Source organism: Piliocolobus tephrosceles, chromosome 9 (assembly GCF_002776525.5).
Source record: "Piliocolobus tephrosceles isolate RC106 chromosome 9, ASM277652v3, whole genome shotgun sequence".
Classification (NCBI taxonomy): Eukaryota; Metazoa; Chordata; class Mammalia; order Primates; family Cercopithecidae; genus Piliocolobus; species Piliocolobus tephrosceles.
The window spans coordinates 90,880,870-90,902,794 of NC_045442.1; the positions used below are offsets into that span (position 1 = coordinate 90,880,870).

A 21,925-nucleotide genomic window follows, 5' to 3' on the forward strand; every position below is an offset into this window, starting at 1 on the left:
AAAATAAAATTTTTAAAAAATTTAAAAAAAAGTTAGCCAAGTGTGAGTGTGCACTCCTGTAGTCCCAGCTACATGGGAGGCTTAGATTGGAACATTGCTTGAGCCCAGAAGGTCAAGGCTGCAATGAGCCATGACTGAACAACTGCACTCCATCCCGGACAAAAGAGTGAGACCCCACTATCTAAAAACAAAAATGTGTACTGGAAGCATACTTTAGCTCTGACAGTCAGGTTCCCACGTTGAGGTTGAAAAATGGCCTATGTTTTTGTTTTACTTATACTTTGTTATTTCCTTTTTTTTTTTTTTGAGATGGAGTCTCACTCTGTCTCCCAGGCTGGAGTGCAGTGGCACGATCTCCACTCACTACAAGGTCTGCCTCCCGGATTCACATCATTCTCCTGCCTCAGCCTCCCGAGTAGCTGGGACTACAGGCACCCATTACCACGCCCGGCTAATTTTTTGTATTTTTAGTAGAGACAGGGTTTCACCGTGTTAGCCAGGATGGTCTCAATCTCCTGATCTGGTGATCTGCCTGCCTCAGCCTCCCAGATTGCTGGGATTACAGGCATGAGCCACCACGCCCAGCCTTTGTTATTTATTTCTACAGTATGTTAGTGGCCATTTATTATGCTAGATGTGAATACACTGATACAAAAATGTGAGTAAAACCTTGGCAGTTTTAGCACACTATTAGTTTCAGGTATATTTGTTTTCAGGTATACTCTTTTGTATGGGGCTTTTTCTGTTTTTCATATACCAATTGAAGAGGTGGAGATTAGCTTCTGGCTTATCTGATGAACTTGAAATAGCCACCCCACAATAGGGAGGTGGGAGACAGATGGATTTCAATGAGATGTCATCATTATGAAAAGCATATAATGTTCTCCAAATAATTAAAAGCAGTAACAAAAGACAAAAAGAAGAAAGCCATTTGAATGAAAATTAACCTTATAAATGTAATAAACATTCTAATTCCTTTAAAAACAAAAGGTTGGGAACATGTTGAAAAAACCCAGCAGCCAACCTAGGTCTTCAGATGTTTGACCAGCCAGAAGACAGTTTTTCATTTTCTAATCAATAGCTTCCATATTAAAGTGCAATATAATGAGTGATAAAAACTGGAATGAAAAATTAACATTAACTACAGATTAAAGATTTTAAGAATCATGCCTTTTAAAGATTAATATAAATAAAAAACCTTAAAAAATGTACAATTTTAAAATAAGTGTGTGAAAACATACAATAAATGTGTATCCAAAATTGTACCAGAGTTATTAGAAAACCAGAAAAACTATAAACCAACTGAGAAATCAAATCAGTAATCAAAATCTATCTTTAAAGGTACAGAAAACACAAAAAGTATAATGGACATCAAAACTTAAAAAAAATTTCTCCTGGCAAGTAAGGTGTAGGAAGAAACTTACATAACAGGATAGTGAATATAGACTCCAAGCCTACAGAAAGTATTCCAGTGTTGGCCGGGCACAGTGGCTCATGCCTGCAATCCCAGCACTTTGGGAGGCTGAGGCAGGCAGATCACGAGGTCAAGAGATCGAGACCATCCTGACCAACATGGTGAAACTCCATCTGTACTAAAACTATGAAATTTAGCTGAGCGTGATTGCGCCTGTAGTCCTAGCTACTCGGGAGGCTGAAGCAGAATTGCTCGAACATGGGAGGCAGAGGTTACAGTAGGTTGAGATCGCGCCACTGCACTCCAACCTGGCGACAGAGCAAGACTTCGTCAAAAATAAAAAAGTATTCTAGTGTTTGCTAACACTTCCTGAGTTATCTCTGAAAGTCAGGTGCAAGGTAAGGATGCCAGCTGTCACTCAGTAAGACCAGTAAGAAGGGTTAGACAGGACAAGACGAACCTAATGGAGAATTAATTAAGGACGAATGGAAGAAAAAATACACAGACATAGTAATACAAGTAATGATAACTGTGGCATTATAATTCACTGGAGAAAAACGCTAATAACTAGGGTTCGCTGCAACTGGTATTATGTGGAAAAAAGTAAAATTAGACTTGTCTTCATATTATCTACAATAATGAGTTCCCGATTGAGTCAAGACTTAAATATTTTTCTAATATTAAAAAATACTAGAAGTAGGCCAGGTGTGGTGGCTCATGCTTGTTTTCCCAGCACTTTGGGAGCCTGAGGTAGGAGGATTGCTTGAGCCCAAGAGTTCAAGACACACCTCAGCAACATAATGAGACCCTGTCTCTGTTGAAAATAAAAATAAAAAAAGAAAAGAAAGAAAAAAGAAAACACTAGAAATAGTATGTTAATTTAAAAATTTAAAAAACTGTTATTTTAGGTTCATGGGTACATGTATGGGTTTGTTATATAGGTAAGTTGAATGTCATGAATTTTGGCTTACAGATTATTTTGTCACCCAGGTAATAAGCATAGTACTCCACAGGTAGTTTTTCGACATTCACCCTCCTCCTATCCTCTACCCTCAAATAGTCCCCAGTGTCTCTTGTTCCTTTCCTTGTGTTCATGTGTACTCAATATCTAGCTCCCACTTACAAGTGAGAATATATAGTATTTGGTTTTCTGTTCCTGTGTTAGTTCACTCAGGATAATGGCTTCTAGCTCCACCTTTTGTTGCTGCAAAAGACATGATCTCATTCTTTTTTATGGCTACATAGTATTCCGTGGTGTATATGTACAATATATTCTTTATCCAGTCTACTATTGATTGGTATGTAGGTTGATTCCATGTCTTTGCTATTGTGAATAGTGCTGCAATGAACATATGTGTGCATGTGTCTTTATGGCAGAATGACTTATATTCCTTTGGGTATATACTCACTAATGAGGTTGCTAGATAGAATGGTAGTTCTGTTTTAAGTTCTTTGAGAAATCACTAAACTGCTTTCCACAGTGACTGAACTAATTTACATTCCCACCAGCAGTGTATAAACATTAAACAACGTTTTTTCTTTTTTCTTTTTTCTTTTTTTTTTTTTTTTTTGAGATGGAGCCTCGCTCTGTCACCCAGGCTGGAGTGCAGTGGCATGATCTCGGTTCACTGCAACCTCTGCCTCCCAGGTTCAAGTGATTCTCCTGCCTCAGCCTCCCAAGTAGCTGGGATTACAGGCATCCGCCACTACGCCCAGGTAATTTTTGTATTTTTAGTAGAGACGGGGTTTCGCCATATTGGCCAGGCTGATCTCGAACTCCCAACCTCAGGTGATCTGCCCGCCTCAGCCTCCCAAAGTGCTGGGATTACAGACGTGAGCCACTGCGCCCAGCCTAAACAACATTTTTTAAAAATATATCATTATATTGGCTGGGCGTGGTGGCTCACACCTGTAATCCCAGCACCTTGGGAGGCTGAGGCAGGCAGATAATGAGGTCAGGAGATCGAGACCATCTGGCTAACATGGTGAAACTCCATCTCTACTAAAAATACAAAAAATTAGCTGGACGTGGTGGCATGCGCCTGTAGACCCAGCTACTCAGGAGGCTGAGGTACGAGAATCCCTTGAACCCAGGAGGTGGAGGTTGCAGTGAGCTGAGATTGTGTTACTGCACTCCAGCCTGGGTGACAGAGCAAGACTCCGTCTCAAAAAAAAAAAAAAAAAAAATCATTATATTGAATTAAATAAGAACTTTAAAATAAGATTTTAAAAACTCAAATACAAAAACATCAACAGATCAGCAGAGATAAAAACATTCTCATAAAGCCAAAGGCACTGCATAAGTAAAATACAAAAGAAAAACTTGGAGAGTGGGTAACAAATATAATACACAAAGAATTATTCTCCAAAATATATAGAAGAGCCTTAAAAATAATATAGAAAAATGATTCAAAAATAGTAGTCTGTTCACAAAAAAACATAAATATAGGATATATAAGCTCATTAGTAATCTGAAAAATGCATATTAAAATGACAGGGTTTTCACAGAAGTTAGATTGACAAGAAGTCTAAAGTCCGACAACACCAAGTGTCAGCAAGGAAGCAGAGTGAGTGGCAGTCTCATGTGTAGTACCACAGATGAAGGGAGGGAATTGTTCAAGCAGAGCTATGTTAAGGGCATGCAGACCATTCAGCCTTCTTCTGGATACTCTGAATTTTATCTCTGGATGAAGCAAGACCACTGAAAAACCGTCCACTTGAACCCCAATGTTTTAATCTCCTGAAAGACTTTTCTTTGAATTCTCTTTTGCTGTCAGAAAGATCAGAGGCAAATCTGCAGCTCAACTTGGATAATCCGGGACATTACAGGACCTGCATGTATCGAAAACTGACTTTGCTCAGTTACTGACCTGCTACTTTATAGTTTCCCTGATGTTGAGTTTTATCTATTTCTATTTTTTCTGTTTTAATTTCTGTCCCCTTATAAATCTCACAAAGTCCATTGTAAAACAAAGTGAGAATAAACAACTCCCCTGAGGTCCGTTCATTTCTTGTTACTCATGGAGAATGGAAGAGAATTATAAAGGTAAAGCTGGGGAAGAAGGAAAGAGAATGAGATCCTGTGCAGCCTGGCTGCCATGCAGCACACAGACTCACCTGCCTACAAAACTTGCATGCAAGGCCCCTGGGGGCAATGTCCCTTTAACCCTAAGAACAGGAGAGACCCTGTGGAGGAACACCCACATGTCTATGCTGACTCTGACAGGTCACCAAAAGTTTAGACATGCAATTCTTCATTAGATCAGTGTAAATATTTCCTACTGAATCATAAAAAATGCATGTTCCCCTCCCATTGGCTAAAAGAAAAATTTAAAACAGACAGTCAATTAAGCAAATTACAATACAGAAAAGAAAGACTGAGCCGTCATTAAAACACTGGAAAAAATGCCCTGGCTGTATTGTTTCTCAGCCTTCTTAATGATAGTACTTGTCCCTTCAGTTAGAAAATCCTCCTCAACATTTCCAGAAAACAATGGGGGTGCTTTAATTGTTTATTTTAACTCAGTTGCAGTTTCTCAAAAGGATCTTTTACTTTTAAAAACTTGATGTGGCTTAATTGTTTAAGACTGGATGGCACTTAGACTTTTTTGTTTTTTGTTTTGAGACAGAGTCTGGCTCTGTTGCCTGGGCTGGACCACAGTGGCACGATTCACAGCTCACTGCAGCCTTGACTCCTGGGCTGAAGCTCAAGTGATCCTCCAGTCACAGCCTCTTAAGGAGGAGGACTACAGGTATGCACCACCACAGCCAGATAATTTTTTTTCTAGAGACCGGGTCTCACTATGTTGCCCAGACTGGTCTTGAATTCCTGGGCTCAAGCAGTCCTCCCACGTCGGCCTCCCAAAGTGCTGGGATTACAGGCATGAGCCACTGAGCCCAGCCCTAATGAGTTATTTTCTGAGTATGCCACTAACAAATGACATGATTAAATAAGTTATATCTTCTAGGCCCATTTTTTCACCTTTATACAACACTGTCACTTGATTTTTGTAACATCAGAATAGGAACAATGATGCATCTCTACAGGCTTCAAAGACAATGAGTAGACAGGAAGGGAGCAGGCTGATGGAGGAGCACAGGGGCGAGTTCCCCATCTAGGCGATGCCTTCCCCAGACTGTGTTCTCACAGTCCTCACAGTGGGCAGTGACATGTCCTTTCCTGTGCTGCCTGCCCCTTGCTCACGCTGGCAGCTAATCTCCTCCTGAAAGCCCATCCACTGGACAGTCTGCCGTGGTTTCCGCATGTGCTGACATCATCAAGTGTTACTTAACTGTACAGGAGCACCAAGAATGTCTTCAGTGAACAGGCAGTTCCGGACATGTTCTTTCCTGACCTTTTCCACTCTGCTCTCAGGCTCTGCTGAAAGGTCTCAGATCAGAAGTGTGACCTTCCACGTGGGTTCTTAGGAACTACTCCTTATTACCTCAAAAGCTACTTTGTTTCAAGGATGCTGGGACAAGGGGACAAAGTAAATTCAGTTGGAATCTTCAACCTGACCTTCAGATAACATACTTTCCCTGAGAATCAAGGCCTGGGCCATCTACGAATTCAAACAGAGTCCCCCAAGGACACATGCTGGACAAGGCTTACCTGGCTTAGAAACTTCAATCATACTGCCTGACCCTGGAGCTCAGAAGAAACATCAAGAATCCCGGAAACACACAGGGCCAAGTTTCCCGTGAAGGCACATCAGTGCTCAATGCTGTGAATAAGGATGCTGGGTTTTAAACATGGTGGATAATTAAAAAGAACAAGGAGACATGGAGAACAGAGTTCAAAAACTAGGTTCCTGCAGCTGCTGGTTATATGATCTTGGGTAAGTCAGTTCACCTCTCTAAACTTGGTTCCTTTTCCTTTTTCTTTTTCTTTTTCTTTTTTTTTTTTTTTTGAGACAGGGTCTCTCTCTCTGTCTCTGTTCACCCAGGCTGGAGCGATCCTCCCGCCTCAGCCTCCCACCCATTTGCATTACTTGAAGCCCAGGCACGCCTCCCGCGACAGAGACGCCAATGCCCCTGGACCCTCTCCCAACCCTCTGCGGCTCACCTGCCCCTCCCTGCTCCCCAGTGGTGTGGCCCAGCCCCTGAGGGGAGTCAATTTACCAACAAGTGGTGGGAGTGCGTGCCCGGAAAAGGAACCCCCCGCCCCGCGCCAATACCAGAGAGAAAGTACATTTCCCATAAGCCTGTACACTCGCTCCTGCTCCCTGGGAAATGTCAGCGTTTCCAATTTATTTTAAAGGTTTCTGTTACATGGTGCCCTTCTAAACACCGCCAAGTTATGGATGCGAATGTGACTACTGACATAACAAGTCAAATGCATAGTTTTGTATTGGATATGGTTTAAGCAAATCAACTGTAAAAGACATTTTAGGAACAAATAGGGTAATTTTTATTAAAATTGAACTATTTATAATATTAAGAAATTATTGTTATATTTACTGGCTGCAATACTAATATGCATTGTGGTGCTGTAAAAAATGTGCTTAACTTTTAGTGATGCAATACTTAGGAATTTCAAATGTTTTGTGCAAAAAGTAACAACAAATATAGCAAAATATATGAAAATATGCCACGACTGGGCGCAGTGGCTCATGCCTGTAATTTCAACACTTTGGGAGGCCAAGGCAGGCAGATCACTTGAGCTCAGGAGTTCCAGACAAATGCGGGCAACATAACAAGACCTCCTCTCTACAAAAAATACAAAAACAGCCGATCATGATGGTGCCCTCCTGTAATCCCAGCTACTGGAGGTGGGGCAGGCGGGGATGGGCACTGAGGTGGGAGAATTGTTTGAACCCAGGAGGTGGAGGTTGCAGTGAGCCAGGATGGCACCACTGCATTCAAGCCTGGGCAACAGAGGGACACTGTTTCATAAAAAAAGAAAAAAGAAAAAGAAAAGAAAATGTGTTCCGTGAAATAATAGGCATACTCTTTCTACTTTATATTTGAAGATTTTCCTCAGAAAAAAATCCAAATGAATTCTACATACACCAGGTAGGTCCATAGAATACCCATATGTTTTAAGACTAGTTTTCCCCATAAGAATATACCTTAGAAATGACACATCCTTAACATATACCTACAACCATGGCAGCATATTTATTCTTTAATATTGTTTTTTAATTTGGGCATTAATTTGGATATTTCAGAGTGCAATCTACTACATTAACTGTACCTGAGGGTGGTGGTTTGAATATCTATCTTGTTATAACATCAAACTTCAGTTCATAAATTGAGAATTTTCAGGAATACTTTTTCAGCCTTGTAACTAGCATTACTACTTAATTACTAAGTAGAAAACATAATTATATATTATTGAAATAATTATTTGAATTATAATAGTGAATCTTATTTATTTATTTATTTATTTATTTGAAACAAGGTCTCACTCTGTCACCCAGACTGGAGTGCAGTGTTGCGATCTCGGCTCACTGCAACCTCTGCCTCCCCAACTCAAGTGATCCTCCCACCTCAGCCTCCCGAGTAGTTAGGACTACGGGCACCTGCCACCACACCCGGCTAATTATTTTTTAATTATTCGTAGAGACAAGGTCTTGCCATGTTGGCTAGGCTGGTCTTGAACTCCTGGGCTAGAGTGATCCACTCACCCTGCCTGGGTTGCCCAAAGTGCTGGGATTACAGGAATAAGCCACTGCATCCAGCCTGATATTAATAATGTGAATCTTAATATCAAGGATGGGTTATCAAATAAAGTTTCCAAGTTAATAAAATGAGAGTATGGGTCATTCATAAGCATAAAGTAATGGCATTCATTCTTCTTTAATAGCTAAATAATTGTATAATGATAATAAACATTATTTATACTTTATTTTGTATATCAGCTTATAAATTCTGATTCATTACAATTTTATTTTAATTTGGAAGTGTAGGGTCCAGCCCCACAGGGTCGGTTGGTTTTTCTCCCCGTGTGTGGAGAGAAGAGATTGTAGAAATAAAGACACAAGACAAAGAGATAGAAGAAAAGACAGCTGGGCCCAGGGGACCACTACCACCAAAACACGGAGACCAGTAGTGGCCCCGAATGTCAGGCTGCGCTGATATTTATTGGATACAAGACAAAGGGGCAGGGTAAGGAGTGAGAGCCAACTCCAATGATAAGTAAAGTCATGTGGGTCACGTGTCCACTGGACCGGGGGCCCTTCCCTGCCTGGCAGCCGAGGCAGAGAGAAAGAGAGGAGAGAGAGAGAACTTACGCTATTATTTCTGCATATCAGAGACTTTTAGTACTTTCACTGATTTGCTACTGTTATCTAAAAGGCAGAGCCAGGTGTACAGGATGGAACATGAAGGCGGACTAGGAGCGTGACCACTGAAACACAGCATCACAGGGAGACGGTTAGGCCTCCGGATAACTGTGGGTGGGCCTGACTGATGTCAGGCCCTCCAGAAGAGGTGGAGGAGTAGAGTCTTCTGTGAACTCCTCTGGGGAAAGGGAGACGCCCTTTCCTGGTCTGCTAAGTAGTGGGTGTTTTTCCTTGAGACTGATGCTACCGCTAGAACATGGTCCTCTTGGCAACGGGCGTCTTCCCAGACGCTGGCATTACCGCTAGACCAAGGAGCCCTCTGGTGGTCCCGCCCGGGCATAACAGAAGGCTCACATTCTTGTTTTCTGGTCACTTCTCACTATGTCCCCTCAGCTCCTATCTCTGTATGGCCTGGTTTTTCCTAAGTTATAATTGTAGAGCAAGGATTATTATAATATTGGAATAAAGAGTAACTGCTACAAACTAATGATTAATGATATTCATACATAATCATATCTATTATCTATATCTAGTATAACTATTCTTACTTTATATATTTTATTATACTGGAACAGCTCATGCCCTCAATCTCTTGCCTCGGCATCTGGGTGGCTTGCTGTCCACAAGAAGGAATCATATTATGTCATTCTGTGTTCCACTCCTAAAAAAAGATACAGTTACTAAGTTGTATTAGGTCAATGCTCCCACTTCAACACCTGGAAAAAACACTAGACAAATAATAACAGTTGTATTTTTTGTATTTTCAAAGACGTCGGAGAGTGGTAGAAGTAATGAGGATAACAAAAATTCAATTCTAGAGAGGAGGAGCCCTGCCTGGGCACCCTGAGGATTTCTAGCTTTTTCTTCACTAGGTCATTTACCATTTCTCCACACGGGCTGAACCTAGGCAATTGTACACTATTGAGTTGCCAATGTAATTCAATGGGAAAATAAGATCTGTACAATAAATGATGCTGGTACAATTGAATATCTGAATGCTAGTACTAATGAAAAGAAACTGGGGATAGCCAATTAGTTTCAGATAGAGCAGATTTTAAAGCAGGTTATCAGAGATATATGATACATGCTCAACCAATCAGAAGTAGCCAACTAACTTACATAACTAGGGACTTTCTAATGGAATAGACCAAATAAGGCAACTGTACAACTGTAACCCATCAAATATTTTCTTTATTTCCACATTCACTCTGTAAAAACCTGTCCCTTATGCTTCTTTTGGTTTGGTGTTTCTTGATTTACAAATTGCTGTTTGCTCAAATAAACTCTCTAAAATTTTTCATCATGTCTCAGTTTTTCTTGTAAGAGGAGTATATAAGGGATCATTGGGTCAATATGCATGATGGAGCCATTCTCTGGGATAGGGAAATTGTATACAAATATTCTCACTTAATAATACTCCTTTTTATATTTTTGCATCATTGTAAAAAAAGTGTTGTGTGGTTACCTACACAATGTTAAGAATATTCACCAATAGTATATTATATAGAGAGATACACACACATGCATATGTGTGTATACATACATATGGTACAGTATTCAGATTTTTGCATTTGCAGGACAAATATGAATACACACAGTACAAACATGTACATATGAACATTTGTGTACAAGCATTTGAGTATCTGTTTTCATTTCTCTTGGGTATATTTCTAGGAGTAGAATTGTTGAGCAAGATGGTAAAACTATGTTTAACACTTTCAATCTGAACAATATTGCATTGTCTGAACATACTACAATTTGTTTATCCATTCATCCATCAATGGACACATGGGTTGCTTTCACTTTTTGGCTTTTGTGAATAATGCTGCCATAAACATGGGTGTGAAAATATCTTTCAGATTCTGCCTTCAATTATTTTGGGTATATACTCAGAAGTGGAATTGCTGGATCATATAGTAATTCTATTTCTAATTTTTTGAGCAACTGCCACAATAGCTGCACCATTTTCCATAGCAGCTGTACCATTTTACATTCCTATCAACAATGCACAAGAGTTCCAACTTCTCCACATCCTCAACTACACCTGATATTTTTAATTCCTATCTCCTTTCTTTCTCCCTCCCTTCCATCTTTTGATAGCAGCCATTCCATTGAGGATGAGGTAGTATCTCATTTTGGTTTTAATTTGCATTTCCTTAATAACTAGTGATGTTGAGTGTCTTTTCATATGCTCACGGGCCATCTGAATATCTTTTTTTTTAATGTCTACTCAAGTCCTTGGCCCATTTTTTAATCAATTTGTTCATTTTGTTGTTGTTGAGTTTTAGGAGTTATCTATATATTCTGAATATTAATCTCTTATCAAATATGTGTTTTGAAAAATTTTTCCCATTCTGTGTGTTGCCTTTTCATTGTCGATAGTGTCCTTTAAAAAAAGGTAAAGGTGTTATAAATTTTGATAAAGTAAAATTTGTCTATATTTTCTTTTGTGGCTTGTGCTTTTGGTGTCATATCCAATAAATCATTGCCAAATCCAGTGTCATCAAGCTTTCCCCCTGTGTTTTCTTCTGGGAGCTTTACAATCTTAACTCTTACATGTAGGCCTTTAATCCATGTTGAGTTACTTTGACAATATGGTGTTAGGTAAGAATCCAACTTCATTCTTTTGCATGTCAATACCCAGTTTTCCCAGCATTTATTTTTCTTTTTTTTTGAGATACAGTCTCACTCTGTCACCCAGGCTGGAATGCAGTGGCCCAGTCTCTGCTCACTGCAAACTCCGCCTCCAAGTTTCAAGTGATTCTCCTGTCTCAGCCTCCTGAGTAGCTGGAATTACAGGTATGTGCCACCATGCTCACCAGCATCATTTTTTTAAGACTGTCCTTGCCATTGAATGGTCTTGGTACCCTTGTCTAAAACCATTTACTCATACTTTTGAGGGCCTCTTGGCTTTCTATTCTTTTTCATTGTTCTATACATCTGTCTTTATAGCAGCACCACACTATTACACTATTATGATTTATAGCTTTCTAACAACTCTTAAAATCAGGAGGTGTGAGAGCAGGAGGTGCGAGACCTCCAATGTTGTTCTTTATTAAAATTATTTTGACTATCGGGGGTCCCTTTGGATTCCATATAGGTTTTTGGATATATTTTTCTATTACTGCAAAAACACCTTTGGTATTTTGATAGAGATCGCATTGAACCTGTAGATTGCTTTGGGTAGTACCATATAATATCTTAACAATATTAAGTCTTCCTATCAATGTACATGAATGGATTTACACATCTCCATTTATTCTTTAATACATTTCAGCAACATTTTGTAGTTTTCAGTGTACAAGTCTTTTGCCACCTTGATTTATCTTTTTTGATGCTATAGTACCTAAAATTGTTTCCTGAATTTCCTTTTAGGATTTTCTATTGTTAGTATATACAAACACAAATGATTTTTGTGTGTTGATTTTGTATTCTGCTCCTTTGCTGAGTCTATCTATTCTAACCATTTTTAGTGGATGGACTCTTTAGGGCTTTCTACATATAAAATCATATAAGAACACACAAAAAATTTACTTCTTTCCAATCTGTATGCCTTTTATTTATTTTTTATTGCCTATTTGCTCTGGCTAGAACTTCCATATTATGCTGAAGATAAACTTTCAGTCTTTTACCCCTGAGTATGACATTAGCTGTGTATTTTTAATACATGGTTTTTATTACATTAACGTAGTTTCCTTCTATTTCTGTGTGTTGATTTATCACATGTGCATTGCTTATCATGCTTATCTATTTCTGTGTGTTGATTTATCACATGTGCATTGCTTATCATGAAAGTGTTGAAATATGTCAATGGTTTCTCTCTTCATCAATTGACATTATGTTTTTCCCTCCATTCTATTAATGTGATGTATTACATTAGTTGGCTTTCATATGTTGAGCCATCCTTGTATTACAGAAATAAACAGAAAAAATCCTCCTTGGTCATGGTATATAATCTTTTTTTCTTTTTTTTTCTTTGTTTTTTTCTGACACAGAATCTCGCTCTGTCGCCCAGGCTGGAGTGGAGTGCAATGATGTGATCTCGGCTTACTGCAACCTCTACTGCCTGGGTTCAAGCAATTCCCCTGCCTCAGCCTCTTGAGAAGCTGGGATTACAAGCACACCCCACCACACCTGGCTAATTTTTTGTATTTTTAGTAGAGATGGAGTTTCACCATGTTGGCCAGGCTGGTCTCAAACTCCCGGCCTCAAGTGATCCACTTGCCTTGGCCTCCCAAAATGCTGAGATTACAAGCAGAAGCCACCATGCCCAGCTGGTACGTATTTTTAATATAGTGCTGAGTTCAGTTTGGTAGTATTTGTTGAAGACTGTTGTTCATAAGGGATATTACTGTTCATAAGTGTTAGTGTTCATAAGGGATACTACTGTGCAGTTTTATTTTCATGTAGTATCTTTGTATGGCTATGATATCAAAGTAACACTAACCTCATAGAACAAATTTGGAAATGTTCCCTTCATTTTAATTTTTTGGAAGAGTCTAAAAAAGACTGATGTTAGTTGGTCTTTAAATGTTTGGTAGAATTCACCAAGGAAGGCATCAGGTCTGGGGTATTTCTTTGTCAAGAGTTTTCTGATTACTGATTCAGTCTCCTTATTAATTATGTACTTATATAATTTTCTATTTCTTCATGAGTCAGTATTGACTTATGTCAATGATATTGTGTTCCTAGATATTGAGCCATTTCATCCATGTTATCCAATTTGTTGTAGTAAGTTGTTCTTAGTACTTTCTTATATTTTATTTCTGTAGAATCAGTATTTATATCCCTGTCTTCATTTATGATTTTAGTAATTTAAGTCATTTTCTTAGTCTAGTTAGCTAAGGGTTTGTCAATTTGGTTGATCTTTTCAAACAACCAATTCTTGGTTTAATTGATTTTCTCTATTGTTTTTCTATTCTTTAATTTTTTTTTTTTGTCTCTGCCTTTATTTCCTTCCTTCTGATACCATTGAGCTTAGGTTTTTTTGTTTGTTTGTTTGTTTGTTTGTTTGAGATGGAGTCTAGTTCTGTCACTGAGACTGGAATGCAGTGGCATGATCATGGCTCACTGCAGCCTCCACCTCACAGGTTCAACTGATTCTCCCACCTCAGGCTCCTAAGTAGCTGAGATTATAGGCACCCGCCACCATGCCTGGCTAATTTTTGTATTTTTAGTAGAGACGGGGGTCTCACCATGTTGGCCAGGCTGGTCTTGAACTCCTGACTTCAGGTGATTCACCCGCCTCAGCCTCCCAAAGTGCTGGGATTACAGGCATGAGCCACTGCTCCCAGCCTTTAGTTAGCTCTTTTTCTGGGTTCTTAAGATGTAATGTTAGATAACTGATTTGAGATTTTTATTCTTTTTAAATGCAAGCACCTATAGCTACAAATATCCCCTTTAGCACAACTTTTGCTGCATCACGTAAGTTTCTGTATGTTTTGTTTCTGTTTTCAGTCATCTCTAAGTATTTTTCAATTTCCCTTGTGATTTTTTTTTCTTTTACTTATGGGTTGTTTAAAGGTATATTATTTAAATTATTTCCACAAATTTATAAATGTTCCAGTTTTCCTTTTATTATTTTCTAACTTCATACTGTTGTGGTCATAGAATATACTTTGTATAATATCTATATTTTAAAATCTATTGAGACTTAATTTGTGACCTAACATATGGTTTACCCTGGAGAATAACTAATGTGCATTTGAGAAGAATAGGTATTCTGTAGTAGTTGTTGTTGGATATAGTGTTGTGTATTACTTGATCCTAAAAGGGAATATTGAAGCAAATTTTTAAATGCAGACCAGGTCTGGATAATCCCAGAGCAGACAAAGCCAGTTAGGCCCTAAAAATAACCTTAACCTTGATTGAACTGCAAACATAATTTAATTTAGATGTCTGTTAAATCAAGTTGGCTTATTGTGTTTTTAAGTCCTGTGTTTCCACCTTCTGTCTCACTGTTCTATCCATTATTGGAATGACAAATGATGTTTTCTTTTTTTTTTTTTTTTTTTTTTTTATTATACTTTAAGTTCTAGGGTACATGTGCATAACGTGCAGGTTTGTTACATATGTATATATGTGCCATGTTGGTGTGCTGCACCCATCAACTCATCAGCACCCATCAATTCATCATTTATATCAGGTATAACTCCCCAATGCAATCCCTCCCCCCTCCCCCCTCCCCATGATAGGCCCCATTGTGTGATATTCCCCTTCCCGAGTCCAAGTGAGCTCATTGTTCAGTTCCCACCTATGAGTGAGAACATGCGGTGTTTGCTTTTCTCTTCTTGTGATAGTTTGCTAAGAATGATGGTTTCCAACTGCATCCATGTCCCTACAAAGGACGCAAACTCATCCTTTTTTATGGCTGCATAGTATTCCATGGTGTATATGTGCCACATTTTCTTAATCCAGTCTGTCACTGATGGACATTTGGGTTGATTCCAAGTCTTTGCTATTGTGAATAGTGCCGCAATAAACATACGTGTGCATGTGTCTTTGTAGTAGCATAATTTATAATCCTTTGGGTATATACCCAGTAGTGGAATGGCTGGATGTTTTCAACTATTACAGTAGAACTGTCTATTTTTCCCTTTAGTTCTGTCAATTTTCACTTCATTTATTTTGATGTTATCTTATTAAGTGCATAAATGTTCATTATTGCTGTATCTTCTTGCTGTATTGAACTTTTACTAACATACAATATCCTTCTTTATCTCTTGTGACCTTTTTGATTTAAGGCCTATTTTGTCTGATGTTAACATACAGTTGACCCATGAACAACATGGGTTTAAACTGCATGGGTCTATTATATATGGAGTTTTTCCAACATATTGGAAAAGTTTTTGGAGATTTGTGACAATTTGAAAAAAACTTGCAGATAAACCATGTGGCCTAGAAATAGTGAAAAAATTAAGCAAAAGAGGTATGAAATAAATGTATAAAATAGTCTATTTTATCATTTACTATCCAGAAATATACAAATTTCCTATAAAAAGTTGAAATTTAATAAAACATGCACAAATAAAGACTGTACATGGTACCATTAGCAGTCAAGAGAAATGTTAACAGATGTGAAGAGGTAGTATTAAATCACAACTGCATAAAATTACCTGTAGTATATAGTATACTGCTATAATAATTTCACAGCCAAGTCCTGTTGCTATTGTGGTGAGCTGAAGTATTCACTTAAAATACAATGTAAAGCTAATCATTTCTGTGTGAGCAGTTCATTTCTCCAGTAAACTGCATATGACAGTAAAAGTAATCTCTTACAGTTTTCACATATTTTTCATCATTTTTAGTGCATTTCCATAAACACTGAATAATACTATTGGACCCACTAGTGATGCTGGAAGTGCTCCCAAGATGCAGAGAAAAGTCATGATATTACAAGAAAAAGATGGATTGCTTAATATGTACTGTAGATTGAGGTCTGCAGCTGTGGTTACCCACTATTTCAAGATAATTGAATTCAGTGTAAGAACCACTGTAGAAAAAGAAAATTTATGAAGCTGTCACTGCGGCTGTGCCACAGGTGCAGAAACTTTGCACTTTTAGCAAAATACCTTGTAATCTCATATTGAAAATGCAGTTTTTATGTGGCTTCAGGATTGCCATAAGGCATACCTATAGACTCTAATCCAATTTGAGAAACAGTGAAGTTATATGACAACTTAGAGCAAAAACAAACAAACAGAAACATGAAGGATTTAAAGCTGGAGAATTTAAAGCCAGCAAAGAATGGCTTGATAGTTTTAGAAAGATGTTTGGCATTAGAAATTCTAGGCAGGGCGCAGTGGCTCGTGCCTGTAATCCCAGCACTTTGGGAGGCAGAAGTGGACAGATTGTTTGAGCCCAAGAGTTCAAGACCAGTCTGGGCAACATGGCAAAACCCTGTCTCTACAAAAAAAAAAAAAAAAAAAAAAAAAAGGCAGGTGTGGTGGCATGACCCTGTAGTCCTAGCTGCTTGGGAAGCTGAGGTGGGAGGATTGTTTGAGCCAGGGAGGTCAAGGCTGCAAGTAAGCTGTGATCATGCCACTGGACTCCAGCCTGGGTGACAGTGAGACCTTGTCTCCAAAAATGTAAACAATAAAAAATAAAAATGTCACAATAACAGAAGAATCTGCTTCTGCTGACCAAGAGGCAGCAGACAAGGTCCCAGATGCCATTAAGAAAATCACTGAGGGTTCAGCGCAGTGGCTCACATTTGTAATCCCAGCACTTTGGGAAGTCAAGGCAAGCAGATTCCTTGTACCCAGGAGTTCGAGACCAGCTTGGGCAACATGGAAAACTCCCTCTCTACAAAAAATACAAAAATTAGCCAGGCATGGTGGCACATGCCTCTAGTCCCAGCTACTCGAGGGGCTGGGGTGAGAGGATCAATTGACCCCAGGAGGTCAAGTCTGCAGTGAGCCATGACCACTCCACTGCACTCCAGCCTGGGTGACAGAGCAAAACCCTGTCTCAAAGGAAGAAAGAAAATCATTGAGGAGGAAAGATATCTGCTTGAACAGGTCTTTAATGTAGACAAAAGTGTCTTTGGGAAAAAAACAAAAAAAAAGTGCCACAAGGGACATTTGTTATACTAAGGAAGAGAAATGAACACCAAGATTAAAGGCAGGAAGGGAAAGGCTAACTCTACTTTGGTGCAAATGCAGCTGGCTTTATGATTAGGTCTGCCCTTTTCTATAAAACTGCAAACACCCAGCCTTGAAGAGAAAAGATAAACATCAGCTTCTAGTCTTTTGGTTGCACAATACAAAGGCCTGCACAGTGAGAACCATTTTTCCGGATTGGTTTCATCCATGCTTTGTCCCTGAAGTCAGGATATACCTTTCTAGTAAGGGACTGCCTTCTGAAGCTCCTTTGACATTGAGCATGCCCCTGGCCACCCAGAACCCCATCAGTTCAACACCGAAGACATGAAAGTGGTCTATGTGCCCCCAGTGTCTCTAATTCAGCCTCTAGATGAGGAGGGCATAAGGAACTTTAAGGCCCATTACAATGGTACTCCAGGGAAAGGATGGTTAATGCTATGGAAGAGAACCTTGAGAGAACATCATGAAAGACTGGAAACATGACACCACTGGCACTGAAGATGGCATGACTGTCAAAGAAAAAGCCATAGAAGCCATTGACCCCAAAACAATAAATTCCTTCTGGAGAAAACTATATCTGGATGTTGTACATGATTTCACAGAATTTATGACAGAGCCAATCAAGGAAATCATAGAAGAGATCGTGGATATGGCGAAAAAAAGAAAGAAAGAAAAAAAAAAAGATGGTGGAAGCAGGAGAGTAAAGATTTCAATATATGGATCTTGGAGAAATTCAAGATCTAATAGACATCACACCAGAGGAATTAACAGAAAGATGACTTGATAGAGATGAGCACTTCCAAAGCCTGACCATGAGGCATAAGACGTAGAAGACGTACAAGTAACAATGTCATAAAACAAATTGCTATTAGATAATCTGGCAGAAGGTTTCCAATTATTCAAGACTGCTTTTAACTTCTTTTATGACATAGACCCTTTTGTAATACAGGTGCTGAAATTAAAGAAAACAATAGGACTGTTACTGTATAGATACCTTTTTAGAAAAGAAAAAAGCGTCAGAGAGAAATTATGATGTAGTTCTGGAAAGTTATACCAGGTATGCTTGCCTCTCCTGCCTCCCTTCCATCTTCTCCACTTCTTCTGCCTCTGCCACCCCTGAGACAGCAACACTGACTCCTCCTCTCCCTCCTCCTCATAGGCCTATTCAATGTGAAGATAATGAGGATGAGGACCTTAATGATGATCCACTTGCACTTAATAAACATATTTTTATCTTCCTTACGATTTTCTTAATACCTTCTTTAGCTTACTTTATTGTAAGAATACAGTATATAATACATATACATAATACATGTTAATTAGCCATTTATGTTATTGGTAAGTCTTCTGGTCAATAGTAGGCCACTAGCAGTTACATTTTGGGGGAGGCCAAAGTTATGTGCGTGTGCATGTGTTTGTGTATTTCTGTGTTGGGGGTCAGTGCCCCTAACCCACCACCAATTGTTCAAGGAGCAACTGTACTCACTCCTGCTCTTTTTACAACTTGCATGGGATATCTTTTTTCATTCTTTCACTTTTAACTCATTAGTGTCTTTGGACACAGATCAGAACCTGCGTCTCTTGTAGACAGTACTGTTCAATCACATTTGGTTTTATTTAATCCATTCTGCCAATCTCTCTTTTGATTGAAGCATTTAAGCCATTTACCTTTAAAGTAATTACCAAAAATGAAGGATCTACATCTATCATTGTGCTTTTGTTTTCTATGTCTTACAGCATTTTTTCCCCTCATTTCCTGAATTACAGTTCTTTTCTTTTTAGTAGATTTTTGACTAAATCTTTTAATTCCCTTCTCATTTCTTTTTGTGTGTATTCTTTATAGCTGTTTTCTTTGTTACATTTACTAGTTTAACCTCAATAACATAAAAAAAAAAAAAAACTTGGCTCCTACATAGCGCTGTCCCCACCACTTTTTAAATTATTGATGTCACAAAATGACTTTGTTATACATTGTGTCCAGAGACACAAAACCTTTTTATGCATTAGTCTCTCATATCATGTAAAAATCAAAAAGTGGAATTACCAACCAAAGTTACAGTAACATCTTTGTATTACAAATGCCTGTGCATTTCCCTTTATCAGATATCTTCATTTCTTTTATGGCATTAGTTTCTGTCTAGTGTCCTTTCAGTTCAACCTGAAGGACTCTTTTTAGCTTTCTTGCAGGGCAGGTCTACTGCTATCAAACTCCATCAGCTTTTGTTTATCCAGGAATGTCTTAATTTCAGCCTCACTTTTGACGGAAAACTTTACCAAATACAGAATTGTTTGCTGACAGATTTTTTTTTTTTTTCCTTCAGCATTTTGAACATTTCAACCCACTGCCTTCTGGTCTCCAAGATCTGATAAGAAATCTGCTAATAACTTTATTGAGGATAGCGTGTATGTATGTATGTTATGTATATGCTGCTTCTTTCTTGCTGCTCTAAAACTTTGTCTTTGGCCTTTGACAGTTTGATTATAATGTGCCTCAGTGTGGGCCTCTTTAATTTTATATTACTTGAAGTTTATTGTGTTTCTTCTAGGTTTATATTCATATATTTCATCAAATTTTATAATGTTTCACCAATTATTTCTCCAAATTATCTCTACGCTTTCTCTATCTGGCACTCCGAACAATGCATATATTCATCCACTTGATGGTGTCCCATACGTCTCTTAGGCTTTGTTCACTTTTTTTTCAGACTTTTTTTTTGAGACAGAGTCTTGGTCTGTTCCCCAGGCGGGAGTACAGTGGCGTGATCTTGGCTCACTACAACCTCTGGCTCCTGGGTTCAAGTGATTCTCCTGCCTCAGCCTCCCAAATAGCTGGGATTACAGGCACACGCCACCACACATGGCTAATTTTTGTATTTTTAGTAGAGACAGAGTTTCACCATGTTGGCCAGGCTAGTCTCAAACTCCTAACCTCAGGTGATCTGCCTGCCTCAGCCTCCCAAAGGGCTGGGATTATAGTCATAAGCCACCACGCCCAGCTTCAGTCTTTTTTATTTCTCTTCCTTAAATTTGATTTCAATGACCCTATCTTCAAATTCACTCATTCTTCTGCTTGCTCAAATATGCTTTTAAATCCCTGTAGCAAATCTGTTGTACTTTTCAGCTCCAGAATTTGTTTTCTCTATATTTATTGATGTTTCCATTTTGTTTATAGTTTTCTTAACTGTCCACATCATCTTTTAGCTCTTTAAACATCTTTAAGACAGTGTTTTTAATTTGTCTGGTAAACCCACAGTCTGGTCTTTTTCAGGGGCAGTTTCTTTTCTTTTTTGCTTTCAATTAGTCATACTTTGTTTCTTTATTCACCTTGTGATTTTTTTGTTGTTGTTGAAAACTGGACATTTGAAATTTATGATGTGGTATCTCTGGAGATCAGATTCTGCCAGGCTTTTTGTTCTCATTCATTTAGTTTAAAAAAATAGTTACAGGGTGTCTGCATACTAAAGATTAGCCTGAGATGTAAACTTAAGCTCTTCTGAGTTCGTTTCTAAGCCTGGACCTTGTCCTGGGCATGCATGGCAACTGTCTAAATTCTTCCGTATATGTGGTTGCCAAAGGTCCCAGTCCTTACATTTCTGGTTCCCAAAATGGGGGAAAAAAAAAAAAAAAAAAAAGAGAGAGAGAGAGAGAGAGAAATGAAGGGGAAAAGCACCAAGTCTTTAAATCCCCAGGAATTCATCTAAAACATGGGCACTAGAAAGAACCATTTCACTTTCTCCACCCTAGGCTCTGGGCGTGGCTCAGACATTTTGCCAAGGAGGTGGGGATGAGGGGCAGGGGAAAAGCAATTCATTAAATCAAAAGAGCATCTCTCCAGTGAATAAGTGCAACGGCTTGCAACAATGGCATTGAGTTGCAATAGCTGCTCACCTCTGTGTTTATACCTCCATGTCTGCACCTCCATGATCAGAAGGAGCAATCAGTGACTAAAGCACGGTTCCCCAATATTTGCAGAACAGGACCTTAATGCCTATCCTGGCTTCTGCAAGCTGCTTCAGGAACACATACAAAGCTGCTCGGGGTGGGTGATGTGTAGCCACTACCATGTTCAAAGCTAAAATTAACCACATGTAACCACAATTTGCTACACAAGCCTTCCTACAGGAACAGCCTTTGAGGTCAGTATTGGAGGTTTGTTCTGACACCACGGGGGCCTATGATTAGTCATCTCTTTCCTTGGTTCACCTCTGGTAAATATGTGGCCTATGTTTAGCTTGAATCTCTCACTGAAGCTGTCAGCTTCTTATTTTCCATCAAAATCTTGTTTTTGAGTGCCCTTAGATTTGACCTTTCCTGTACACTCATTCAAATAACATCAGTTCATTAGCAGAGCCTTTGACCTCTTGATTTTATGAATTGTTTTCCCCACTCGGTGAAATCTCTGAGCCATGCCCCAGAGGCTACGGTGGAGAGAGTGGAATGATTATTTCTAGCATCCATGTTTTAGGAGAAGGGTGCTGGGTAGGGAGGGTAGGAAGGTGATGGTCTTCTTGGCTTTCCTCTTCTGGCTTGGAACCTCCACCCTACTGAGTCAAAGTAAGGGTAACTGGATCCCTGTATTCTCAGGACACCATGCCTGAGATAGAGCCTGTGTCAAGTGAATG

General features: G+C 38.9%; 1 protein-coding gene across 4 annotated transcripts in view; it reads right to left on the reverse strand.

Annotated features, from left to right (window-relative positions):
- Positions 1–21,925, reverse strand: part of ZNF248 (zinc finger protein 248) — an 80,842-nt gene that overhangs the window by 14,223 nt on the left and 44,694 nt on the right. Inside the window, exons 6-7 of one of the 4 annotated variants that reach the window (XR_002725554.1) lie at positions 6,027–6,138; positions 3,738–5,886 (exon numbers count right to left, since the gene is read on the reverse strand). The exons of the other annotated variants lie outside the window; for them this stretch is intronic. The gene's annotated coding sequence lies outside the window, so the exon portion shown is untranslated. Of the gene's footprint in view, positions 1–3,737; positions 5,887–6,026; positions 6,139–21,925 lie in introns of those variants that run through there. 4 annotated transcript variants of the gene reach the window in all.